Here is a 20,765-nt window from a genome sequence, read left to right as displayed (position 1 = left end):
AATTTATCAGTTCGGATCACAAATTAAGCTTTTACCCCTAATGGGTAAAAATTTTAATTTTTTGCACCAAAAATTCTCATTAAATTTCCAACCTCATAATTCATCATTTTTCCATCTAATTCTCTTAAAATAAAGTCAACCTCATCCTCACACACCATTGGCTAGATTCGACCTAGAGAAATTCATGGAGAAAATGAATATTTTTCTTATTGTTTTACTCATAAACATGTTAAACTAACACTAAACACTAACATAGTTCAAAATCAAATTAATCTAACAACTTTCTCTCTCTAAGCCCATATGATCAGATTTGAATCCATCATCAAAACACATAATTTAACCATGGAAAATAAGGAGAAATGCATGAAAATGATAAATCTTAAGCTAAGCTTGAAAAATCATACCTTTAAACACTTGATTCCTTGAAAAATCACACTTTTTCTTTGAATTTTCTCACTCTAGGGTTTGTTCTTATTTCTCTCTCTCTCTCCTGCTGATTTTGGCTGACCTTCCCAATGAAGAATTCCGGAATTTTCAAGCCTTTTAATAGGCTTAATAAAATATTATTATTTTATTTACCTTTTAAATATTTTATTATTTTATTTTTTTCTAGCCATCTTTTTGACTTTCTTTTTCTACCACTCAATCTTCTTCACTTATCCATGTCTTCTATGAAATTTCTAGACTTTTTCAAAGTTTTGGTGGAGTAAATTTTTAATAATTACACTTTTACCCCCGTAAAGTGAAAAATTACATTTTTACCTCAAAAACTGAAAAATTGCACATAGACACATTTTTCATCCCTTATACTCATACCATTCTCCAATTTGTCAAATGTGATCTAAATTCTCTCAAAATCTCAAATTTTGTCCGCGAGTGAAAAAATTACGATTTTGCCCCTAGATAGTGAAAAATCCAGTTTCACTCCGAATTGATCCTCGAACTCCGAATTACCATTTTGAGTCATCCCTGAACTGTGAAACTTTTAATTTCACCTTAAAATTCCTATTTAAGCTAGTTCGAGGCTTAATTGACTCAATGGTACCATTAGGGGCAATATCGTCTTTTAACGATTTTTCGAACTTCCTAAATATACAAACATTCTATCAAGCATGCGAATGACATTATAATTATTTTACAAAGCAGGATTTGACAGATAATGGAAGGGAACGAGCAATGAACAGTGGAAGAGTTAATAAAAATGCTATTTCATTTTGATACCATGCAATCTACTTTTGAAAATCTAAACCCATGATGCATATATGTTCAAACCATATAAATATTATGATTTGAGACAAATCCACCTCAAAAACAGCCTCAAGAAGTAGAAGTATCGAGACATTTCTTGCAGGTAAAAAGACATCACCTATGGAGCCTTAAATTCCAAAAGACAAGTGCTGATGTATCGAAACTTGGACTTGAAGTATCGAGACATCACCTCAAAAATCCAAAATTCCAGAGGGCAAGTGTCCATGTATCAGGACCTAGCTTTAAGATATCGAGACTTCACCTCTAGACTTCAATTTTCAAAGAGTATGTGCCAATGTATCGAGACTTACCTTCAAAGTACCAAGACATCGCCTTCAAAACTTCAATTTCCAGAGAGCAAGTGTCAATGTGTGAAGACCTACTTGTCAAATTTTTGAAACATCCTTTCCAGACTTCAAATTCTAGAGAGCAACATTACACATATTGAGACCTGCCAAAATGTATCAAGACATCTTTCAATATAAGAATGTCAAGGATAAACTAGGTATTGAGACATGCAATAAAGGTATCGAGACTTTAATTAATTCAGGCATTAAAGTATCGAGATATGCTTCGAAGATATCAAGACCTCAAGTCAAACAAGCTAGAAAAGGCATGATTAACCAGTATTTTTTCAAGCACACATCCCCAAATGGCTATTTTAAGACACTTACCTATAAATAGAGGTCTATGGCACGTTTTCTAGGAGAGGCAACACCAAGAGCAAGATCTTCAAGCAAGAGTGAAGCCTCCAACTCAAAATTCCTCAACAATCACTCTCAAAAATCAAAATGTCCTTCCATTGAGCTACTTAAGCTTTGATCTTCTTTACTTTCTTAAGAGTCTTTATTCCTTCTTTGTACTTTTTGTATTATTCAACCTTCTAGAAGCATTTGAGCTTATTGTTCATCATCCTTGTATTCCATTGTAAAGGTTCTCCCTTAACCTTTAAAACAAATTATTTGTGAATGGTTATACCTTAACCAAGTGAAAAAGAAAAGGGGTTAAGTTTAAGCCTTGAAAAAACTTTGTGAAGTCTAAATCTAAGCCTTAAACTGATTTGTAAGGGTTATGCTTTTTCCTAGAAAAGCATTTTGAGATAGTGGATTCTAAACTACTTGGTGATCAAAGGGAAAGAACGTAAGCAAAAAGACTAAACGTCTATAAAATCCTTGCATTTTTTCCTTACTTCTTAAAATTACTTTTATTGCTTTTGGCCTTTTAAATTGTTTTTGAAAAACTTGAAAAATAATTTCTACAACTTTAGTTCATTGTTTCTAGAGAAGATCTTTTATTCTTACTTGGTTTAAAAGCACTATAATCTTCAAAGTTTGCAAGAATTTTTGACAACTTTCGATTCACCCCCTCTTGAAGTTATATTTTTTAAGCTAACATTCTAACAATTGGTATTAGAGCAAATTCTCACATTTGTAGGTTTAAACACCTTTGAGTAGATCCATTGAAGCTCAAAAGCCATGACAATGCAAACCGCAACCACTCCACTAAGTGAGAGACAATCTATGGTAAAACCCCCTTTATTTAATGGTAAAAATTTCCTTATTGGAAGAGGAGGATGGAAATGTTAATCTAAGCTAATCATATATATGTATGGAGCATTATATTAGAAGGTCCCTATGTCCCTAGCAAAACCATAGAAGGAATGGTATTTGTTAAGGCTATGAGAGAATAGGATCACAAAAACAAGAAGCTAGTTCAACTTAATGACAAAGCTATCAATACCTTCTATTGTGCCTTAAGACTTGAAAAGTTCAACAAAGTGTCTATGTGTGAGAATGCTAAAGAAGTATGGGATACCTTAAAAACCTTCCATAAGGGTACCAAGCAAGTTAAGGAGTAAACTTAGGATGAAAGATGGACAGTGCAACGACCTCTCCCCGGTCGCTGTCGATGTCCAAGACTTTCGAAAAAGACCCGCCAAGTCTCAAACAAGCCTGTCTAGAATTTGCTCGTTAATCCACTACATTCAATCACCATATAATATTGATACTTTCATATACTAAATTGAATCATAAATATAAAAATCAATACAAAATTTTTCCTTTTATTCGTAAGTATATGCATTAAAATCTATAATCTCCAAATTAATGCTTATATAAAAATTTAGAATTCGTTTACAACTTAATAAATAAAATGCTACGACTTGACCTCTAACAGCGAAGCAACTCGAAATATATTGCTAGGATATGCCTTTACCTATTCACGGTGGACCGAACGCGTCACTGACTACACGCTAGGCTGATCTCTATCTATAAAAGGGAAAATAAAGGGGTGTGAGTCTCATAGACTCAGTGATAATCATTGACTCAGCGAGTAGGACGTAGATGGGAAACAAGCAAACGGCAGATCAGTTGAATATAAAAATCCAAGATTATAAAAACAATTCGTTTCAAACGAGGGTTTGTGCCTTATATAGAAATCGAGAATTTCTTATAAAGTATAAACAATCGATGTAACAAAATTTTTCGCATCAAAATATACAAATAATCATTTTCGAATCAATTCAATAAAATTTAGCAAGCTCCCGCGAAACCAAATAATATTTAAAATCATGCTCAAATCATAACTCGCCCCATATGCGATGAATTATAGATTCATTTCACAGATAAACATATAGGGGAGCTGTGAAAAACCGTTTAATTCCATTTTCACCATGCAGAGAAATATAATTCATAATATCAAAACTTATTTCAACTCATATAAAACCATTACAATTTTATCAAAAATGAACAACATGGCTTATGACTTTCTTAGAAACCAGGCTTGTGCCAAAATCATTCTCATACTCGGTTGTCAGGGATACCTTGGCCTGGGGTTATCCCAACCGAGTCCTCCAAGGCTGTTAAAAAGTCATGTACGCATAAATCATATTTTTATTTTGAAAACATAGTTGTTCCTTGGCGCTGGCTGAGTTCACCCTCACGTGGTGGTTTGGAGTGAAGTGAACTCTAAAGTTGTACCTCAGGAGTTACCCTGCACACCTCTCCAACCGAGGTAAGAATATAACGGAGTTACTGTACCCTTCTAATAGGCTGATCCACGGAACCCACCCACTGCAGCAAGCTAAACCCACCAAACAATAAAATTTGCAATAGCATGACATGGCAATTATTTTACAACCTAGCCTATCAAGGCAAACAACAGTTTATACATTTTCAACACGTTAACCAATCCAGCCAATCATGCCTACATTATCATAAGCCATTCAATTCAAAATATAATTTATAACACAACAAGTAGCAGTCTCCAATTACTCTTGAATTTCTTGGTTAAAATGAAATCACCTTTTAAAAGAATTCAAATTTGATCTTCAAGGGGATATTTTATATCTTTCTCAAAATATCGGTCCCCACATCACGTTAAAACTCTTTTTTTGTAAAATATTCATTGTAAATATTTGCATGATATTTTGTATCAAAATAGCATGGTGAATATGTAATAAAGTTCATGAATGCACACCACATAAACAATAAGGCACAATTTCCTTTGATGTAAATCTTTTCGAAAAGCTTGTTTCCCGATTTAAAACACTTTACGTCTAATATATATATATATATATATATATATATATATATATATATATATATATTTCAAATGATTTCTAAAAATAACTTACACCCACAATTCCTTAAAATTCTATCAACGCATGCTTTTCATAAATTTTGCACTTCACGTAAAATATACGTACATATATATATATACACGAAATTTTTAAAATTGATGCCCCTTACTCACCTCATAATAGTGGGATATTACTTCATTATTGATTCGTACGCGTATATAATTATTTCTATTTGTCGATTACATACTTCGTTCGGCACGCCTCCACGACAAACTTTCCTAGCAACAATTTAAACTCAGTATACTTAATCACACATTTGTATGGGTAGCAACTTAATTAAAAATTCCTTAAGCAACTTGTATATTTTTCATCCAAAATATGCACAATATTAAACTACCCATAAATGTTAAAATATAACATTAACTTACCATTGGGCCTTTTTCATTTCTTTATGACCTTTGGGCCCTCTCCATGGGCTTCTCCATTTTTCCTATTTAGGCTAAGCCCATTTATTTTTATTTCCTATTGGGTCATGCCCACTTATTTTCTATTAGGTCATGCCCATTTATTTTCTTTTCTTTTTATTTCTTTTTCTCTCTTCCACGTTTCTTCTTTTTTTTCTTTTTTTTTTCTTTCCAGCCCGTCACTTCCTTCACCACCGTGGCTTCCTCTCTTCCTTTCCTCTTAAAATCGGTAACCAAAAGCCTCATTTTCTCACCCTTTTTGCTACCATTTTCTAATCTAAAATCAGCAGATTTTCAGTTCAAATTTTCAGCAACAAAACTTCTCAATTTTGGCAGCACAAAGCTGTCTAATTTTTCTGCACAAACTACTAGCAAACAGCTCCAATTTTTTTGCACAAATTGGTAGCAAACAGCTCAAATTTTCAGTAGCAAAACTTCTCGATTTTGGCAGCACAAAGCTGTCCAATTTTTCTACACAAACTACCAGCAAACAACTCTAATTTTTCTGCACAAATTGGCAGCAAACAACTCAAATTTTCAGCAACCAAAGTTGTCCTTCAATGGCAGTAAAAACCTCCAAAAATTTCTAGCAACATAACCTCAAAATTCAACATAAAAAACCTTGAATTTTCAGCACCAAAATCCCTCTAAAAAGCACCGTATTTTCTCTCTCAAAGTGCAGCAAAAATCAGCTTCTTACCTCACAAATTTTCAGCTTTCTTCTTCCTTCAAAAATTGCAGCAAAAGCTCTCTTTTTCCTTCCTCAAAGTGCAGCAAAACCGTTCTCTTTTCTTTTCCTCTCCCACGGTTCTTTCTCTCCCTTTTTCTCTTCATTTCTTTCTTCATCTCCCACGATTTTTCTTTCCTTTATTTTTCTTCTCCCACTCTCAACCGACTTCCTTTCCTTTTTCTCTTTTGTCATTTCTTTCATCTCACATGGTCGGCCCCACCATCATTTCTACATTCTTCTCTTTTGTTTTCTTTGTTTTTTTCATTCTTTTCTTCCTTTGATTTTTGTATGGCCGACCATTCACCTTAGAATTCTTTAGTTTGACTTTTCAACATCTTTTCTTCATTATTTTATCATCTATTTTATTTTCATAATATTTTTATTTCTTCAAAATAATAAAATTTACATATTATGCCTTAACTTCATTTTATTTAATACACCTCCCTCAAATTTTCATATTTTAAAATTAATTCTTTCGACACGTGTAAAAATTCCAATTTCCTTCTATCTTCCTTTTCTTATACGTGTATAATCAAAATATCGAGATCGCATTTCAACGCGGTGTCACCATAATATTTAAATATTTACTTACCCGCATTAGCTCGATTTAAAAAAATCACGCTGACACAATTATCGTCATTTTCCTTCAAAATTCTTCTTTACTTCTTCTCCCCCACTTAAATTAGTCATATTCCATTTTTCATGACTAATTCCGACAATATATAAAATATTAATATTTTAATATTATTTTATTAAATAAAATATTATTTTATTAAATAAAATATTATTTTATTTCAAAATTTTTCACTTGCATTCTTTGGTCCCGAAACACATCATTACATCTCGGTTTACTTCTGAATCATCCTTTGGCTTACTAATTCCTCTCTAACAAAAATATTATTATTTAATTATTGTTTCTGCAAGCACGAAGCATTTTATTCTTGAACGCTCCTTTCATCCTTTGTCGCTCTTTAGCATGCCAATTCACATCAAATGATCATTCGTTTGATCAATAAGGTCTTATTTGTGTCCAACAAGGGTGCGGGGTATTACAGACAGACCATTACCCAAATATATAATGGGGTTACCAATATCATAGTAGGCTTGAAACCATTAGGGAAACACTTCCCAAATGCTCAATTAGTAAAAAAGCTACTCTATAGTTTGCCCAAATCTTGGAGGCCAAAAGTAAAGAACATGGAATGTTGACTCCATATGTTTTTATGATAACAAAACATTCCTCATTCATTAATGTCTAACTTCACTATTTAAGTGTGCAAGATTTAATTTTACACTCTTAACAAAGTTGTTAATTAAAGGCAAGTCAAGGAGCTTGCTAAGTTTAATGAAGAGTTAATCAGTTAAGAGGGAAAAAGCAAGTAATGAACAAAAACAAAACCTTAGTAACTGATTATCAAAGGACCTTAATCAGCTAAGGCATGGCTGTGTGATAAGTTAAAGAAAAATATAAATATGTTAATCAATTAAGAGGTCTGGTTAATCGGTTAGAGCACAAGGTCTTAGTATCTTCAAAGCACCACAAAAAGTTTGAAAATATTGTTGACCGTTGAAGGGAGCCAAAAAGGAAAAATTCAAAATTTGAAGATCTTATTGTTGATTAACGGTGATTTTAATCAATTGTGGTTGAAAGAGGTAAAGCTTCAATTAATTAAGGGAAGTTTTGACCAATTAGAGGAAGACTGTTGTGGAGAGAAGTGAAAACATAAAGTTTGTAATTAATTAAAGCTTACCATAACCAATTAAAGGAAGTCTGCTAAAGAAGAGATGTTTAAAGACAAAGAACTCTTAATCGGTCAGAGCCTCCTGTAATCGATTAGAGTAAAGAACACAACAATAGGACAGTGCAAGGCAAAGAAGCTATAATTGATTAGAGCTGCTTGTAACCAGTTGCTAGAACTTTATCTCTTTTTTTAGAATTTAAACACTAAAGGACAAAATAACGGCTAGAAGTGCATCAAAGTTGTTTCTAACAGCTTGAAACTGTCTCCAACAGAAAAATCTAACTCCCCAAGTATAAAAAGAAGCTCTAACAGTCAAAGAAAGAAGATTTGAAGAGAGGAAGGCTACTTTGAGCAAAACAAAGCAAAAAATTCTTCATCAAAAACACTTGTCTTTCATTCTATATCTAGAAAAAGTGCTTGAGCTTGATTATAATTTGTCCAGACTTGTAAAGGTACTTAGTTGTACTTCTTTTTCTTTTTTTTCTTAGAAAATTAGAGTGTGGGAAGCACTCTAAAGCTTGTTATAAGGAATTAAAGCTTTGGTTAGAAACTCACCTTGTCAAAGCTTGGTGGAAGCTATTAATTCCACTTGTTTAGTGAAGTTGGGTTAAAAATCCTTGATTGGGAGATCAAGGTAGTAGATGTAGGTCAAGGGGACCAAACTACTATAAATACTCTTGCATTGTCCACTTCTCTTTATCCTTTTTTACTTGGTGTTTTATAATTTTAACAAGTTCTAGTCCTTCCTTTCATCCAGTTGATTAAGTGCTTTTCAAGCTCTAAAGGGCTTACTAGAAAATTTTATTTCTATTCACCCCCATTTAGCACTCAAATGAGACCAACAAGTGGTATCAGAACCAAACCCTCAATTTCAAGGCTTAACATCTTTACAAAAAATTCACATGGCTTTGCAAAAGTCAATTGTTGTTGAGGGTCAATCCACAAACAAGCCTCCTCTATTTGATGGATCAAATTATGCATATTGGAACACTAGGATGTCCATATACATTAGAGCTCATGACTATAAAATATAGGATGTTATTACGAAAGGATCTTACATTCCCATCTCACATAGTTTTGTCACTAGTGAGAAATTGCCCAAGCCTAGAGCTGAGTGGACTAAGGCTAAAGTCAAAAAGGTCCCAACAAATTTTAAAGCCATCAACACCCTTCATTGTTCACTTACTCCTTTGGAATTTAATAAAATCTTTAGCTATACAACAGTTAAAGAGATTTGGAAAAATTTTAAAGTCATTCATGAGGGGACATCATAAGTAAAGAAGTCTAAAATTGCCTTACTCACCCACAATTATGAAATGTTTAAAATACAACTTGTGAAGATGTCACTACCATGTTTGATAGGTTTACCAATATTACAAACAAGATTAATCAACTTGGTAAAACCATTCTTGAACATAAGTTAGTAGAAAGATTACTTAAATGTCTTCTTAAGAGTTGGAAACCCAAAGTCACAACTATTTGAGAGGCCAAAGATCTCAATGTGGTCACACTTGATGAAATTTATGGCTCACTCCTCACACATGAACTTAAAATGAAAGAAAAAGAAAAGGAGAAAACGAAAGAAGCCAAAAAGAATAAGAAAAATTTGGCACTCAAGATTAGCTTACTTGAGGAGGAATTAAAAGAGCTATCCAGTGATGATGATGAAGAGCAAGCCATGATAGCCAGACGATTTAGAAAGTTAATGGGACAAAAGGCCATAAAGTTTGAAAGAAAAAATTACAAGAAGGATCAAGGTCCTTCTTGAAAAAACAAGTACAAGGGTGATTTCAGCAAGAAAAATGAGATCGTGTGTTTTGAATGCAAAAACCAAGACACTTCATATCAAAATGCCCATTACTCAAAGAAGAAACCTTAAAAAAAAATGAAGAAACCAAAAAGAGCAATGATGGCAGCAACATGGTCTGATAGTGATTCATCAAGTTCAAAAGAGGAAAAAGAAAAATTGAAAGAAAAAGCCAATTTTTGCCTGATGGCAAAGGAAGAAGAAATTGAGGAAACTTCTAATTCATGTGATATTTCCTATGATGATTTGCAAGATGAATATGACTATCTATATGCTGAATTTTAAAAACTTGCTCTAAAACATAAACTATGAAGAAAAAGGCTATTGCATTGAATGAAGATTTTAAAAAATCAAACATGAGTACAACTCTGTTTTTGATCAAAGGAACATGCTTCAAATTGAACTAGAACAATCCAAAACTGACTTTGAATTCTTAAAGCTTGAATTGGAAAGCAAAGTTTAGAATTACAAAGAGTTATTGATGAAAATGCTGCCTTTAAAGTTGATAGAAAAGAAAGACAAAAATTAAAATCTAAAGATAAAGAAGAGTTTAAAAGAAAAACAAGCCTTAGAAAGAAAATTAATGCTGTCTTATGTCACTTTTATGTGTGTAGTAAGAAAGGTCATTTGTCTTATGAATGTTTTTATTCTAATAGAATCTTTCCTAGAACAAAATTGGTTTGGGTTCCAAAAGGATCCCATGTGATTGCTAAACCCTAAAAACCCATCAAAATATGGGTACCTTTAAAGAAAAACTAAAAATCTGTTTTGTAAATTGAGCAAGGACAAAAGGATCAATGTTTTGAAACTCAACCAAAGAAAAGGCAGCCTTGGTACTTGGACAGTGGCTGCTTGAGACACAGGACCAACAATGAAAACTTAATTGCTAAACTTGATAGGAAGAAGTATGGTAGTGTTTCCTTTGGTGATGACTCCAAGGGTATTATCCAAGGAATTGGAACCATTGGTAACACATCTTAAACACAAATCAAGCATGTCTTATTTGTTAAAGGTTTAAAACATAATTTGTTAAGCATTAGTTAGCTTTGTGATAAAGGTTTTAGAGTATGTTTTGATTCCCATGTTTTGATTCCCATGCATATCAAGTAATTGATGTTAACACTAACAAAGTAGCATTCATTGGCAAAAGAATTAACAATATGTATGTCATTTTACTTGATGAAATTAAGACTTGCGAATCATGCTTTATTGCCAATGATGTTTGTGATAGTTGGTTGTGACATAGAAGGTTAGGACATACTAGCGTGCATACCATTTCAAAGATTTTGAAAAAAGACTTAGTCATTGAACTTCCAAAGATATCATTTGAGAATGATAAAGTTTGTGATGCATGTCAATTTGAAAAACAAGTTAAAAGCTCTTTCAAATCAAAGAAAGTCATATCAACTTCTAGGCCATTTGAATTACTACACATCCACTTCTTTGGACTAATCACTGTTGCTAGTCTAGGAGGCAAGTCATATGGCTTTGTTATTGTTGATGAGTACTCTAGATTTACATGGGTGTATTTTCTTACTCATAAAGATGATGCATTAACAATTTTTATTAAACATTATAGAAGAGTTCAAAATGAAAAAGGCCTCACCATTGTTAGTGTTAAGAGTGATCATGGTGGTGAATTTGGAAGTAATAATTTTGAAATTTTTTGTAATGAAAATGGTTTTGATCACAATTTTTCTACTCCTAGAACTCCACAACAAAATGGAGTTGTTGAAAGAAAAAAAAAAGACCTTGAAAGAAATGGCAAAGACAATGTTTTGCAAAAAGAACTTGAAAAAATACTTTTAAGTTGAAGCAGTGAATACTGCAGCTTACATTTTGAACAGAGTTTCCATTGGAGTCATGATTTCTAAAATCCCTTATGAGCTTTAAAAAGGAAGAAAACCAAATATTTCTTACCTAAGGAGTTTTGGATGCATATGTTTTGTTTTGAATAATGGAAAACACACCTTAGGAAAATTTGATGCTAAGATTGATGAGACAATTTTTTTAGGCTATGCATTGAACTCTAAAGCATATAGAGTGTTTAACAAAAGAACTTTAGTTATAGAAGAATCAATTCATATTGTTTTTAATGAGACTAATACTGCACAAAGAAAGGTAGTGCTTGATGATGATGATGCAGATAACATCGAGAAGAAAATGGAAAAGATGAGCTTGGATAGCAAAGAAGATGATGAAGAGAGCTTAAAGGAAAAAGATGATGATGAACCACCATTAGAAGACTTATAAAGAGATGAGGAACAAAACATTAATCTTCCTAGGAGTTGGAGATTTGTTAGTAATCATCCTCAAGAACTCATCATTGGTGATCCCTCTGAAGGTGTCAAAACTAGAAAGGGATTAGGAGAAGCTTGTGAGTCTCTAGCATTCATATCACAAATGGAACCAAGGAACTTTGAGGAAGCTGAAAAGGAAAAGGGTTGGATGATTGCAATGCAAGAAGAATTAGGCCAATTTGAAAGGAATAAGGTTTGGACCTTAGTTCCAAGGCCAATCAACCATCCAATTGTTCAAACAAAATGGGTATTTAAGAACAAAATGGATAAGTTAGGAAATGTGGCAAGAAATAAGGCAACGTTAGTAGCTCAAGGATACAATCAAGAAGAAGGTATTAATTATGATAAAACTTTTGCTTTTGTAGCTTGACTAAAAGCCATTAAACTCTTACTTGCCTATGCATGCTTTATGAACTTTAACTTGTTTCAAATGGATGTTAAAAGTGCATTTCTTAATGGCTTTATACTAGAAGAAGTATATGTTGAACAGTCCCCTGGTTTTAAAGTGTTTGATAAAATTGATCATGTATATAAACTGCATAAAGCTCTCTATGGATTAAAACAAGCTTCTAGAGCTTGGTATGAAAGACTTTTGAAGTTTTTAATTGAAAAAGGATACTCTAGGGGAAGTGTTGATAATACTTTGTTTATTAAGAAAAATGAGATTGATTTAATTGTTGTTCAAATTTATGTTCATGATATAGTATTTAGTGCTACTAATGAAAGGGTGTGTGAGAATTTTGCTAAAGAAATGCAGGAAGAATTTGAAATGAGTATGATGGGAAAATTAAGTTCTTCTTTGGTCTACAAATCAAGCAATATGAAGATGGAATATTCACTAACCAAGAAAAGTATACCAACGAAATGCTGAAAAAGTTCGGTGTAATGAATATGAAGTCAATTGAAACTTCTATGAGCCCTTCCACAAAGCTTGACAAAGATGATAAAGGAAAAGATGTGGACCAAAAGCTCTATAGAGGTATGGTTCACTTCTTTATCTTACTACAAGTAGACCTGATATATTATTTAGTGTATACTTCTGTGCAAGATTCTAATCATGTCCCAAGGAATCACATATGACTGCAATGAAAAGAATTTTCAGATATTTCTTGAATACTCAAAGCTTAGGCTTATGGTATCCAAAAGTTTCATCTTTTAATCTTTTTGGCTATTTTGATATTGATTTTGCTGGTAACAAAACTAATCGGAAAAGCACTAATGGTACTTGTCAATTCCTTGAAAACATGCTCGTGGCTTAGTCTTGCAAGAAACAAAACTATGTTGCTTTATCAACTGCTGAAGATGATTATATATCACTAAGTAGTTGTTGTGCACAAATTTTATGGATTAGGCAGCAACTAAATGATTTTGGAATGGCTATACTTAAAGTTCCCATTTATTGTGATAATATGAGTGCCATAAATATCTCCAAAAATCCTGTTCAACACTCTAGAACCAAGCACATTGAAATTAGACATCATTCCATTAAAGATCATGTGCTTAAGGGAGATATTGAAATAGATTTTGTAGATACCTTATATCAATTGGCTGACATTTTCACAAAATCATTGAATGAAGAACAATTTTGTAAAATTAGAAGAGATTTAGGGATGGTTGATGCTACTGAGATCTGAATTATGATGAAATGATGATGTTCTTGATTATATATTTCTTGATGAGTGTGTTTATTGCTTGGTGTAATTGATTAGTGAATATTCTAGGTTAGCTAAAGAACCTTACATGGAAGATAGGATTCATTCTAATCAATTAAGAACTTCCCTAATCAATTAAAACAATTTTGTGTTATAGGAGTTAACTTGAGTCAGTGAGGTAATAATCAATTAGCAACTCCCTTAATTGATTAATGCAAGTCTAGTAATTAAAAGGCCTCCAAGTCATAAACATAGTAATCGATTAAAACCTCCTATAATTGATTAAAAGATAACTATGAAAAAGATAAGCTATCGCGCTGGAATTTTTCAAAATAAAAAAAAAACTGGGCAGGTGGTATGGGATAGCTCCCACTTAAAATATGGGTAACCAGTTATAACTCCCCATAAAAAACCCCTCATCTACTTAGAGAGTCAATTAAATTGAAAATCAATATCCAAAAGCCTTTATATTTTCCTCTCCATATTTTCCTCTAAAACTCAAGAAACCCTAGAAAAGAAAATCCCATGGCAAAAGCTTCCTTCACTCACAATGTAAAACCCGACCCTATAAACACATGTCATGACATACATGCACTAAGTAGCATGTTATTACGCTAGAAAAGTCCTAAGAATAGACGAAACCCGGTATTGTACCTAACGGTACACTTGAGTTGATTTAACCTCGAACTAGCTCAAATAGGAATCGTAGGATAAAATTTAATATTTTACAGTCTAGGAATGACTAAAAATGATTGTTCAGAGTTCAAGGGTTCATTAAGGGTAAAATTAAAAATTTTAATGTTAAGGGGAAAAATCGTCATTTTGCCACCTAAGATAATAATTTGATAATGGAGTGAAAGTTTTGACCAAGATTAACTATTTGGAGTATAATTTAATGATAGCAAGTGAAAAAGTTTAATTCTGGTGATTTCTGGAGTGTAGGGGCAAAATCGTAATTTTGCCACCCGCGGACAAAATTTGAGATTTTGAGATAATTTAGATCAAATTTGATAAATTGGAGAATGGTATGAGTATAAGGGATGAAAAATATGTCTATGGGCAATTTTACAGTTTTGTGGGCAAAAATGTAATTTTTCACTTTTACGGGGGCAAAAGTGTAAATTTTAAAAATTACTCCACCGAGACTTTGGATAAGTCTGAGAATTTTATCTAAGCTATGGATATGTGGGACAAGTGTGTGGTGAAAATTTGGAAACAAATGGATGAAATTTTAAAAATGGGCCAATGGGAAAGTGACACATGGCATTTTTTAATGATATAATATTATTTTAATGAAAAGTCAGCCCATTTAAATCCCATTTTAAGTGCTGGCCGGCCATAAGGGAGAACAAGAGAGAAAATAGAGAGGAAAGGAAGAAAAAAAGAAAAACCAAAGAGAAACAAGAAAATTCAAAGGGAAATTCGAGTTTTTCGCCCGTTTACACGTCTAACGATAAGATTTTTCAACTTTAGCTTGATTTCTACCTTTCTTATGCCTTTGTTTCCATTTAGCATACTTGAGGAGAGAGATCAAAAAGTGATATCAAGGGCTGGATGAAATTCTAGGGGAGAGAAATTGAAATTTTTAGGTTTTGATTTTTCGTTAAATTGATAGTTTTAGTTAGTTAAATGTGTTTAGAAATTAAATTGGGGAAGAAAGCATTAAATTTTCACAATACCCACCATTGGCTGAATATGCATTGATGTACAATGATGATGATCTGATTTTTATTCTAAGAGAAATGAAGAGAAAATGATGAAAAAATGGTTAAATGTGATAGAAAAACAAAGTAAAAAATTTACCGAGTTAATGTCCCATTTTTTACCGAATTTTCCAAGGAAGAGAGTGAGCTGATTTTGGTGATTTTAGAGGAATATTGGCTGATAATTAATGGTTAGAAAGGTTGGAGAGAGAATGGGACAATTTAAAGCTAAAATGGAGCGCGTTAGCAATTTATCGGGTAAAGTGCCAAAAATAGGTTAATACCACGTTTAAGCCATTTTTGGCTATTGCATTTCATACCATGCATTAGTATAGGATTTAAGTCAAATATATAGTGATTTAGCATTAATGTGATGAATTGAGTAAATTTTTGCAATGTGTCTAAGAGGAGAGCCTTCCGGTAAAGGCAAGGAAATCGTACCTGACGAGTAGTTATCGGGGCACCTATAAAGCAATTAGTTTGTACAAACAGTGAGTAAACCTATTATTATTGTGAATTATCTAGAGTTATTTTAAAAATACTCTTTATGTATTTTATGAAATGAAAACGAGATTAAAACGAGATTTTTGATGTTTTAGAAATAAATGTGACAAAAAAATATATATTGTGTTGATTATGAAATTGAGTAATTTGAGGCTATTAACTGTCTTGAAAATTATATATTTTCCTATGAATGGCTTATGAGATATAAGTATATGTGGCTATATTTTGTAAGTGCATTGGAAAATTTATGTAAGCTGTTTTTACTATGCAGTCTGGATAAAGAAACAAAAGTCACATTATACTGTCGAAATTTTATTAAAATTGGTGGGTTAATCACTACAGTGACGGGTTTCCGTGGACTGCCTATTAGAGGGATATGGTAAACTCGGTTATATAGTTACTCCGGTTGTAGAGGCGATGAGGGTAACTCCCGGGGTAGTATTAGAGCTCACTTCACGTCGAATCTCCACGTGAATGTGTAACTCGGCCAACGCCAAGGAACGGCTTGTGTTAAAAATAAAAATGTGTTTCACATGTAAATGTTATAACAACCTTGGCGGACTCGGTTAAATGCCTCGACCAAAGTATCCCCGAGGATTAGTTTTGGCTTGAGCCTTGCTTTCTTTTATAAAAGACATAAGCCTTAACAATTATTTTGGTAAATTACAAATATTTTATGGTTTAAGAAATAAATTGAAAACATTGTTAAATGGTTTGTGATTTGTTGTTTAAACTTGCCTCCCTGTTACTCGCCTTTAGATATTTATGATAATGTCTGTTTACTCATTGGGATTGCAAAATCTCACCCACCTCCTTTCCAAACATTTCAGGTCTATGGTAGCTTGTAGATACCCTATTTTGTCAAGGATTCCAGTTGACATCTCTACCACACAGACAGTAGGTTTCTAGCACCAACACTGGGTGTATTTTTTGCCACTTGTCATTATAACCATTATTGTACATTATAACTTAGTAAATTTTTGTATGTATGAATTTATTTTACTTACACATTACAAAAGATTTCTTACACGTGTTTCTATAAATATTGTTTTATATAAAAATGCTATATTTTAATCAATATTTTGAATAGTGATATTTGTCTATAAATCCTTTTAAAAAAATTTCTTTGGATTTATTTGAGCCGGAAACGACCGGTAATTGTTTTAAATGGAATGTTTAACAACGATTCCTCACAAGAAAGGAAAGAAACTGATATGTAAGCCTTGCGGGGTTCCGGTTGGCATTCCGGGTAATGAGTATCAATCGAGACGTCGCGACCGTTGTCATGGGCCTGAGGGAGGTTTCGGGTCGTGACACACAAGGTAGCTGAAAAGCGGAAAGGAAAAAGGAAAATTGATGATTCTTCATCACATTCCCTCAAAAAGAAAAGAAAAATCAAAGGACATTCAGCAGAGAAGAAAAAGGGAAGCGAAAGGAAAATGACAAAGAAAAAGAAAGGATTGACAGATACAAGAACTATAACAGGGAAAGGTACCAATTCTTCTTCTTCTCAATTTTGAAATGACATACATGCTGATAGATTTAAGAGAATCAAGAATGCCACAGTTTCCTCTGTAAATTTTTTTTATTGGAATAGCTTTAATGATTCACCGAAAGTAAAAGAAGATTTGAAAGGATATTTTGAATCTCTGAAATTAACATATATGAGTACATTTAGAGATAGAATGTATAGTCTAACTATAATTAAGGAACTATGTTCCAATATAGCTATAGACAAAATTGAATTGGAAAATCAAAAAGGATTTGCAGAAGATAGCTTAAATGTGTTTTTAGATGGTGAAGATTTTCAAATTAGTGCTCAGTATCTAGGAGAATTCTTTAAAACTGAATTTGAAGTAAAAGAATACAAAATGCCAAAGAAATATGAGTTGAACCATCTGTGGGAAGTTATCACTGGAAAAAGGGAGAAGTTTCCCTTAAGAAGCTATGCTAGTGAGATAAAAAATGCTCAGCTCAAAACTCTTCATTATTTCATAGCAACTACTTTCCATGGAAGAAGCAGCAAGTTTAGCTATGTGAGTGCACAAGATTTGTGGCTAATTGAGGCTATCTTCGATGAAATCCCACTGAATGTGGGAAGATACGAGGTGGAAAAAATCAAAACAACTACACTATGGGACAAAGCAAATCTGCCATATGGCAATATCTTTACAGCTTTAGTGAAAAAAAAAGGAAATTTGGAGTAGAAGATTTCAGTCTACTCTCATGAAGAATAAGAATCGAGGAATATTCTTAAGTAGTGTACTAAAAATGAGGTACAAGATAGAGAGAAATGAATGTATTAAGATCACGAAAGGTACACCTCTACCCCTTCCAACTGGCAATCATTCAACACTTTTCACCAGAGGTAGTCAAGCCCCACTTCAAAGTGACATGATGCTTAATCTCCTTATCAGAATTGATAAGAAGTTGACTGATCAAGCTGAAAATATGCTAAATATTGAAGAAAAACTTCAACCGCTTAAAGCTTTGTTAAATCCAGCTAATGAAACCAAAGTTCCAGAAGCCCCTGTCTCTGCTACAAGTCAGTCAAGTAAGAAAAGTACTACAAAACAATTTGAAAGTGCTACTTCTAGTCATGGCACGGAAACTGAAAAAGAAATGCCTAAAAATCTAGATTTAACTCAAGCTGAAAATGAGGAATCTAGAAAGAAGAATGCTAAAGAAGAAAAACAACCACCCATTGAAGAGAATGAGAAAGAAAAAGAAAAAGAAAAAGAGAAAGACCCCCAAGTTGAAAAAGAACATTCAAATGCTGAAAAGAGTGTTGTGATCTCCCTTGCAAAATCTGAAAAGATTCTTGATCAATAAGGCTAAAGTTGCCCAAGCACACCAACAAGCAATGATGCATTAAAAAGCTTAGTCAGCTCCACCAAAAACAGAACAAATTGTAGAAGAAACACATTCAAACAAGGGTAAAGCTACTAACACTAATCTTGTAGCAATGAAAACTACTGGTAAAAGTAAGAAAACTATGGCCACTAAGACCAAAACCTTCAAAAGAAGAAAGTCTACAAGAATGGCATTAACTTCCACCCAACAGTCCTTTAAATGTGCAGAACCCCAATCCATTTCCTCAGACTCTCTATCTTGTTCCTCTCCCAAATCTCTCAATGTTCATTTGGCACTGACGAATCCTCACCTTCATCTGATTCAAATTAGAACCTTTTTATATGATGCCAAAAAAGGGGAAAAAATAATAAAACAAGAAAATAGGATTAGGAAGTAGAGCTGATAGGAATGATGAACTTAGTCATTAAGTGATGCTTTTATTACCTTCACTTTGGCATTTTTTTTGTTTATTTTGTGATGAACAATGTTGAACAATGTTTGTGTGGTTTTTATGTTTTATGATGGTGTTATGTTCTGAACTATGTTTATATGGGTTATGTGGCTTATGTTGTGCTGAGTTTCTATATTTTTATGTTGAAATTATACTAAATGGTTGAATATTGAATATATACATATATATATATATGCTAATGTGTTTGAATGGCTTTATGTTGGATAATTTTATTAGAGCATATATTTAGGGGGATCACAAACTCAGGGGGAGAAATCCTTAAAACTGCACAAAATATTCTTTTCATTTACAACCATTGCACTCTTAATCAAAGGGTGTTTTGTCATCATCAAAAAAAGGGGAGAATGTTAACTCCATATGTTTTTTATGATAACAAAACATTCCTCATTCATTAATATCTAACTTCACTATTTAAATGTGCATGATTTAATTTTACACCCTTAACAAAGTTGTTAATTAAAGGCAAGTCAAGGAGCTTGCTAAGTTTAATGAAGAGTTAATCAGTTAATAAGGAAAAAGTAATTTATGAACAAAAACAAAACCTTAGTGATTGATTGTTAAAGGACCTTAATTAGCTAAGGCATGGTTGTGTGATAAGTTGAAGCAAAACAGAAATATGCTAATCGATTAAAAGGTCTGGTTAATCGGTTAGAGCACAAGGTTCTAGTATCTTCAAAGCACTAAAAACAAATTTGAAAATATTATTGACCGTTAAAGGAAGCCAAAATGGAAAAGTTCAAAATTCGAAGATCTTCTAGTTGATTAAAGGTGATTTTAATTGGTTGTGGTTGAAGAAGGTAAAGCTTCAATCAGTTAAGGGAAGTGCTGACCAATTAGAGAAAGACTGCTGTGCAGAGAAGTGAAAATAAAAAGTTTGTAATCAGTTAGAGCCTGCCATAACCAGTTAGAGGAAGTCTGCTGAAGAAGAGAAGTTTAAAGACAAAGAACTCTTAATTGGTTAGAGCCTTCTGTAATCAGTTAGAGCAGAGAACACAGCAGCAAAACAGTGCAAGGCAGAGAAGCTGTAATTGATTAGAGTTGCCTATAACTGGTTACCCGAAGTTTGTCTCTCTTTTTTGAATTTAAACACTAAAGGACAAAATAAGGCTAGAAGTGCATCAGAGTTATTTCTAACAGCTACAAACTGTCTCCAATAGAAAAATTTGACTCCCTAGGTATAAAAGGAAGTTTCAACGGTTAAAGAAGGAAGATTTGAAGAAAGAAAAGCTACTTTGAGTAAAAAAGTAAAATATTCTTCACCAAAAACACTTGTCTTTCATTCTATATCCAGAAAAAATGTTTAAGCTTGATTGTAATCTGTCCAGACTTATAAAGGTACTAGTTGTACTTCTTTTTCTTCTTTTTCTTGAAAAATTAAAGTGTGTGAAGCACTCTAAAGCTTGTTTTAAGGGATTAGAGCTTGAGTTAGAAGCTTACCTTGTAAAAGCTTGGTGGAAGCTGTTAATTCAATTAGTTTAGTGAAGTTGGCTTGAAAATCCTTAATTAGGAGATCAAGGTAATGGATGTAGTTCAAGAGGATGGAACCACTATAAATACTCTTGCATTGTCCACTTCTCTTTACCCTTCCTTACTTAGTGTCTTGTAATTTTAACAAGTTCTAGACCTTTCCTTCATCTAGTTGATTAAGTGCTCTTTAAGCTCTAAAGAGCTTATTAGAAAATTTTTAATGCTATTCACCCCTTCTAGCAC

General features: G+C 32.8%; 1 long non-coding RNA gene across 1 annotated transcript; it reads right to left on the bottom strand.

Annotated features, from left to right (window-relative positions):
* Positions 1-1,233: 1,233 nt before the first annotated feature.
* On the bottom strand, positions 1,234-6,253 carry LOC148763726 (uncharacterized). Its single transcript, XR_016025399.1, has 3 exons — positions 5,257-6,253; positions 5,002-5,106; positions 1,234-1,699 (listed from the first exon to the last, which is right to left on the bottom strand). It is a non-coding gene; the product is annotated as an uncharacterized LOC148763726 (long non-coding RNA).
* Between the last annotated feature and the right edge of the window lie 14,512 nt (positions 6,254-20,765).

Source organism: Theobroma cacao, chromosome 3 (genome assembly GCF_053813885.1).
Source record: "Theobroma cacao isolate CCN51 chromosome 3, ASM5381388v1, whole genome shotgun sequence".
In the NCBI taxonomy this organism is placed as follows: domain Eukaryota; kingdom Viridiplantae; phylum Streptophyta; class Magnoliopsida; order Malvales; family Malvaceae; genus Theobroma; species Theobroma cacao.
This window is presented reverse-complemented; position numbering and strand designations above follow the sequence as displayed.